At 47.9% G+C, this 7,437-nt stretch overlaps 1 long non-coding RNA gene across 1 annotated transcript; it reads left to right on the forward strand.

Moving 5' to 3' along the window:
- Nucleotides 1-213: 213 nt before the first annotated feature.
- Nucleotides 214-3,158, forward strand: LOC307177609. The gene is made up of 5 exons (XR_013825069.1): nt 214-305; nt 790-946; nt 2,161-2,262; nt 2,393-2,532; nt 3,023-3,158. It is a non-coding gene; the product is annotated as an uncharacterized lncRNA (long non-coding RNA).
- The last annotated feature ends 4,279 nt before the right edge of the window (nt 3,159-7,437 follow it).

Consider the following 7,437-nt stretch of genomic DNA (forward strand, 5'->3'; position numbering starts at 1 on the left):
TCTATTGACACTTTTCTTGCATATGTCAGTGTTCTTTTTTTCCCCCAAGTTTGATTTCTTAAATATTTATTGAGCAACTATTGCACATGGACAGCATTTAATAATCTTATATAAGATCCACTGTGATTTCTCATTCTGTTCCCTCCAAGTAAGTGAATTAGTAGGGATTGGCTAAAAATAACCAAGCTTATTCTAGAATGTTTTGGGTCTTCTAGATCCTGTGCAGCGGTCTGACAACGCCAGGCTGGTGGTGCAGACTGACAACGCCAAGCTGGCCTCAGATGACTTTAGGACCAAGTGAATGGGTAAGGGGGCTGTTGTCTTCTCTCTTTCCTCTCCTTCCCCTTAGCCTGTCCTCTGTACCAACAAACATTGACAAAGTTTTCCCTAGACGGTTTCCCTAAGATCGACAGAGCCATTGCTAACCAGAGCTCAGAGAACCCTTCTCCAGAGTCAGACTCTGCCTGCTTTTCCTTTCCAGAGGACATCTCCGAATCCCATCCAGTGTAGAAGTCATGTTCCCCTGATGCTCCGCTAGGCACAGAGTCCAATCAGGAGAATGGAGGAAGTGTTTTAATTTTGGAAATCTCACGGTTTATGTGCTTTTATCCCATTAAATCCACTGGCTCTTCATTTATTAAAAAATAATTACCAGTGCCTTTTCCTCCAGGAGCTTCGGTAGCACGTTGAAAACCTATATGAACGAGATGGCTGTAAAAACCACAAGCCCCAACTCCCAGTTGTCTGACAAACTAAACCAGGCCTGCCTCTGATGCTCCTGTATCACAGGTATGAGACAGAGGTGTCCTTGAGGCAGCTGGTGGAGGCAGATCTGAAGAGTCTGAGCAGGATCCTGGATGAGCCGACCCTGTGCAAGTCTGACCTGGAGGCCCAGGTGGAGTCCCTGAAGGAGGAGCTGATCTGCCTCAAGTAGAACCATGAGCAGGTGAAGTTCTCCAACAGGATCGAACTCGCCAAAGCCTGTTTCCAGGTGCCAAGGGGTGTGGGAGAGGCTCAACCAGCTGAGGAATCTGTTCTCCAAACAAAAAGGGATTTGTAGAGAATGAGTAATCTGTGATAGGAGACGAGGATTTTTCTGCCAGTGGCAGGAATGAGGGTGAAGGAGGTTGGCAAGCCCAGTAATGAGGAAAGGTCAACAGCCAGGCGGTGCCCACAGCCGCTTCCTCTCCCAGGCTGGAGCACACGGGCCTGCACAGATCTTTTATTCCAATTCTCCGTTTAGTAACAGGAGAAGCCAGCAGGACCACCCTGCAGAGAGGGCTGAGCTGGAAACACAACCCAACTCTCCCTTTTCTGGTCTGGAGCTCTTTCTGCTGTTCAGTGTTGCCTGGAGGAAACACTGTAAAGTGCTCACATCATTGCTAGATTAGTTGCACAATAAAGAAGACAGATATTTTGTGCAAACCTTAATGCCAGAACAATGTAAATGGTGATAGTTAATATTAATTGAGTGCTTACTGTGTGCCAAATGCTGTGCTAAGTGCTTTAGAACTTCATCTTACAGATGAAGCACTTGAGGCTTCTAGAAGCTTCTAGAAGCTTTCTAGTAAGTGGTAGACAAGAGACCCAATTCAGATCTGTCTGACATCCACCTAAGCCCAAGCACCTAAGCTATGTTGGGTGTGTGACGAGATTAGCTGATAGTTACCTCCTTTATCAATAGCTAAACTAGTGAAATCAACAAATCACCAGTTAACTCTATTCTATCCCAGGATGGCAGATTTTGAAGTAAACATTCTTTGTTTCCTCTCTAGCTGCGCTCTATCCTTCTTATTACGCATGGCTAAGAATCAAACCATAGTCTATATGGTATACTAACAAGAACACTGGATTGGGTGTTTGGGCTCCAGAGTTTAAATCAAGGTCTATTGCATCTCGGCTCTGAGTCCAAATCCCTGCACCTCTTTAAGTGAGGAGAGGTATACTGAGTACAAAGGCGGAAGGAGGTCATGGACTTGAAAGCACTCTGTAAAGTGGAATGTTCAGGTTAGTCATTGCATACAGAAGCCAGTTAATGAGAGGATCAGAGAGAATCGAACTTTCGAAAGCTTAAGAATAAGCACAAGTTGAATTGCACTCTCTCAGAGGAGAGCATTAGGATCCTTTGTGATACTTTGAATTGTCCCCTTCCTCCATCAGGGAGCCAACTCCCTGCGGAGACAGCTTGGAGACCGCCTCAACGAGGAGGGCTGACATGAGAGGAGGAACCATAGGGACTGGAATGTGATGGAGAGTCTTGGGGTGAGCGATGAAAGGATTATTGTCTATGGGGAAATGTGGGGAGACATGAGGGGAAGGGATGTGGGCCCACCTAGGTGGTCTGCCCCCTTTCTCCTCCTGGATGCACGTTTTAACCTCTTGTCTCTTATAGGCACCTGCATGAGCTCCCTCTTGAGGTTAGTTTTATGTGGGTGGCTCTGAGAAGGAGTCACTCACAGGATGGATTATCAAGAGGCTCAAGGGAGGGCCTTGAGCAGAAGCAAGTTGGAAACACCCAGGACCTACGCTCGGGTAAGAAGATGCAGGACATCCGCCCTGTGGGAAGTGCTGTTCACTCTGGGAAGTCCTATAGCTGCTAAAACCCAGAAGTCTGGCTCCCTTGTCCTGGAGGGGGTGTTACCAGAATTCCTCTCAGGAGACTTCTTTTTTCATCCAGGTCCTTCACTATTTCTAGAAGCCCATATTGTGTGGTTTTGTGTATCAAGGTGGGATCCACTCTGAGGTCCTTGAATGCAAAACACTCTTGATGTTGAAAGAGACTCAACCCCGACCTCTTCCTCAGGCCACCATTCATTCCTCGTCTGTCCGTTTCGAGGGCTGACCCCATGGCCATGCCTGGTGGGCGAGAGGGCCTTGATTACCCAACTCATGGAAGAGGAGACTGCCCACAGACCGGGTGGTCTGGCTCCAGAGCGCCCATTGCCAGCTGCACCTCCAGCCCATGGGTCTCATGTCTCTGAGGGCCCAGCTGCTGATGTGGGTATTTGTACTTCCTTCTCAGATGTCCTCATCCGTGACCACATCTGGGCTTGTTCAATGTGCCAGACAGGGATACATAAGCATCACTATTTCCATGAAAATAAAGCTTCATTGACGGATAATCGACATACAATAACCTGCACATATTTAAAGCACGCAGTTTGGTAAGTGTTGACTAATGTGTACCCTGCAGAATTATCACCACACATATCCACCAGCCCCCCAGATTTCCTCGTGCTGCTTTATAATCCTCCCCCTGCCACACTGGCCCCTTCTCCAGTTTACAGAAGGGCAAACTGAGTTTTCTGGGCGTCTGGAGCAAGAATACACACCGCCTGGCTCTTGCCTTTTTCCTACACATTGTGGCGCATAAGGCCAGCGAGGTGGCCAATGGCAGTAGTGTGGGGCTTCCAATGCTTGATAAGAGAGGAGCCGACATCTAGTTACTACTTGTGGGAGGCAGTCAGCCTTGGGAGCAGGCTGTGGACATGCCAGGCATGCCGCCACCGCTGCTCGAAGGGACCGTCCCTACTTGTTCCCCTCCTTGTTCCGTTCCATGGGAGATAAACCACCAGGGCCCAGGGATCAGAAAGAATGGAAACTGAGACGAGAAGCTGTCTCCCCCCTGCACACGCAGGTTATTCTGCGTGATTCTGGGCTTATGGGTTTCCTCCCAGGGAAGTTAACCTTGAGCCGAGACAGTCTCTAGATGATGTAAACCACCATCTGGCAACCTTCCCTTTTCTAGTCTATATAATCTGCAACTGTAGCACAATAAAATTTGCCCTGCCAACCATCAGCTGTCTTGGTCCTTCTGACTCCATTCGTCGGTGCTACTTCTGACCCTGGGCGGTGAGATCCTCTTTCTCCAGCTGGTCCGTGGCAACTACTTACTGTGTTCTTTAAACCAAGGAGGGCAGTTTAAATTATGGCCATTCCGTAGATGGGGACCCGAGAGTAGATGCTTTAAGGAAACTTGGTCAAAACCTGCAGGTCAGTGGTGGAAGCAGGTTCTCCCCGTCCCTACCCCCCACCCCCAAATCTAGCTCTTCTCCCCTGTCCCAGCTTGGATTCGGTGTGGATGGCTTCACCTCCATCCATCCAACGGCGCTTTGACATTCTCTCTCCATTCATGCGGGAGCTGATACCATGGCTTTTCCTAGACGGACACTCACCTGTTCCACTGTACCAGGCCTCCCAGGTATGTGCATTTAAAGTCCCCCTGGAACCTGAGTCTTCCTTTCCTTGCAACAGAATGCCAGCTAACACCTTGGAGATGGTGGAGAGATTCTGGAGTTTGGAGATGGATAAAGTGGGGAAGAAGCTTCTTCCAGGCCAGGTATGTGCCTGTGGTCAGCCCAGAAGGTCTTTTTCCTCTAGAATCCTTGGTGTAGCTGGAGGAGAGGCAGCAGGGTCGCTTCTTCTCCCTGTCCTGCCTTCTATTCCCTTTATCTTAAAACACACCAAAGGGGATGCTATGGGACAGGCAACTTTTAAAAGAGCAACAGGATTCCTTTTCCAAATAAAAACGTAAACGGAACAGAGTATATAAAAGGGCAATGGTTTACTAGTGTATCTTTAATTTTAAGACATATTTACATTACTTAGAAATTCAACCAATGAGAGCAATAAGATCGTTTGGATTCATTTGTTTGCTCAATGAATCTTTATTAAGCACTTACTCTGGGCCTGTTCTTGTTCTCAGCACCAGGGGTGCCTCAGTGGAGAAGACAGGCAAGATCGGGCTCACCCAGAGTTCACAGAGCAGTGGAAGAGACAGGCAGTAAATAGGAGGGATTGAGTAAACCAATACAGCAGGAAGAGGATTTTAAACAGTGGTAAGCACTGAGAAGAAAGGAAAGTATGGTGGTTGATAGGGGTCTGGGCAATAGTCTTTACCATGGTCAGGTCTGGTCTTTCCAGGAGGTGGCATTTGATCTGAGACTGGAAAATGAGAAGAAACAGACCAGAGGGAAGGAGCATTCCAGACAGAGGGAACAGCGCATCAAGGGAGGGAACGAGCTTGGTGTCTTTGAAGGAGGAAGGAAGGCCAGTGATGGAGTGACAAGCCAGGGAGGAGCCATAGGACCCGGGGCTGGCAGTGGTCTCCCTGCTCTGGGGAGCATCTGATTGTATTTTTTTTTTTTTTTTTCAGTACGCAGGCCTCTCACTGTTGTGGCCTCTCCCATTGCGGAGCACAGGCTCCGGACGCGCAGGCTTAGGGTCCATGGCTCACGGGCCCAGCCTCTCCGTGGCATGTGGGATCCTCCCGGACCGGGGCACGAACCCGCATCCCCTGCATCGGCAGGTGGACTCTCAACCACTGCGCCACCAGGGAAGCCTGAGAAGTTTTTATGATTGTTGCTAATACTAAAACAAGCCTTTATCACCTTTATAGGACAATGGAAGAATCTAAGTCGAGTGTGAAAGGTAAAAAAAATTCTTGCATTGTTTGAATCTACTTTTTTAAAAAGAAATCAGCACATTTATCCATTCTGCAGTACTCATAACCCCTCGTGTACTCCTGAATGTTCTGTGTTCAATTTTCATTTTCTTCCCAAATTGCCAGGAATATTGAATTAACAAATTACATAAGACAGAACAAAGTGAGCTCTCAACATTGTCCTAAAGGATATATATAAAAGCTCTTTGCAAGCAGTAAAGTAGATAAAAATGATCATTAATATTATTATATCTCTATCAAGTTATGAGATCTGTTGACCAAACCCCTAGAAAAGTAAGAGGAAATGATTTCACGTAATTCCCCAAACTATATTCTGTTGAACACTAGAGTCCCATGAGATCTTAATTGTGTATTATAGAAGATGTGTATTATAGAAGATGTGTTCTACCAGGGAAGCCCCGGAGGCGGCTTTTAATTACAGTTTATTTATGCAAAGTGCTGCTACCCCCACACAGACTAACACTATGCAAATACTCAGATCTAACAGTCCTGGAACCAGAATAAGACCAGCCCTCAAGAAAACAGAATGGAAAAGCAAGACTTTAACCCATGTGTTTCAATCACACCGAGAGCTTATATTGTTTCTTAATCATATCTCGAATTCCCTCCCTACAACTTCCTGCTGGAGGTAGTGGGGTGCCCACCCCCTCACCTTCTGCTGGAGATCCTTGATGGTCCGGAAGCGGGACTGGTAGTCGGGGCACACAAGGGGATCTTGTTGCTGGCTCTGCTCCCAGATGCGGCTCTCCAGCTCTGCGTTGTCCCGCTCCAGCTGGCGCACCTTCTCCTGGTAGCTGGCCAGCCGGCTGTTCAGGAACTGCATGGTCTCCTTCTCGTTGCCGTTGAAGGAGCCCTCACAGAAGCAGCCGCTGTTGCCCACGTTGGCAGGGATGTTGCAGGACCCGGGCAGGGTGGAGCCGTGGCAGCTGCGGGGCACGCAGGGCCGGGAGAAGCAACTGGAGCTGCAGCTCAGGCTGGGCAGGGAGCAGCTGTAAGGCATGGTGATGGAGGGAGTGAGGTGACCGGCGGAAGACAGAGTCCAAGTTGTCCAAGCCACAGAGCTGTGGGTCTCCTTCCTCTTGGGAGCATTTATAGCCCCTCTGCAGAGGGTGTGGATGTGGAAGACAGCCCTTTTTTCTTACTCATTGGGTTGTCAAAAACCTTTCCCCTTGGCGTGTTATGTTTCCTCAGAAGAGTCCCTCATCTCATAAAAGACTTTAGTTGGGCTTCTTGCTAAGTCAGAACTCCTCTTCCATGCTGTGCATCAGTGAAGTAAGAGCTTTATGTGTGGTTTCAAAGGGCTGGACTCGTGAAAGCCTTGGCCTTCATTTGTGGGGTGTGGTAGGTCCAGGAACGCTATGGCTTCTTCGCTTCCTGGCTTGACAGCCCTGATTCTTCTTGCTGATATGGAAAAGTATAGCCCTTGCCCATGTATCACTCCCTTGGTCAAATTCCAAATTCATGGTTCTCAGAAAGAAGAATAGATCCCCTCTAGGATCATTAAAATAGCCTGGTTCCCAGTGGCCCTGTTACCTGATATGACAGGCGTCATCATATCCATAATAATGTCTATCAACGAAACAGCAGATAGTCACCAGGATCATGGTTTGTATAGGGCACCATGAGGAATATGGAAGGTAGGATCAGGGCTGTGGTCAGAAGGAGCTCACACTTGTTGAGCACCTGTACAAGCCCAAGTTGGTACTAGACACTCTTCACAAACACGATCTTATTCACATCTCACCATGACCTTTCGAGGTACATGATAATATTCCCATTTTACAGACAGGCAAACAGAGGCATAGAGAGTAGGGGTTAATGTGTTGTGAATCCAGGATTTCAACACAGATCTCTGTTCTTTCCATCATACCATGCTGCTTAAATTAATGAACTAACTCCTTCCCTAACTTCTTCTGACAAGTCATCTCTCCCTCCTGTCTTAGCTTTCATTTCACTTTGAGCATAACATTGCA

The sequence above is a fragment of the Stenella coeruleoalba genome, assembly GCF_951394435.1.
Source record: "Stenella coeruleoalba genome assembly, chromosome: 19".
NCBI lineage: Eukaryota > Metazoa > Chordata > Mammalia > Artiodactyla > Delphinidae > Stenella > Stenella coeruleoalba.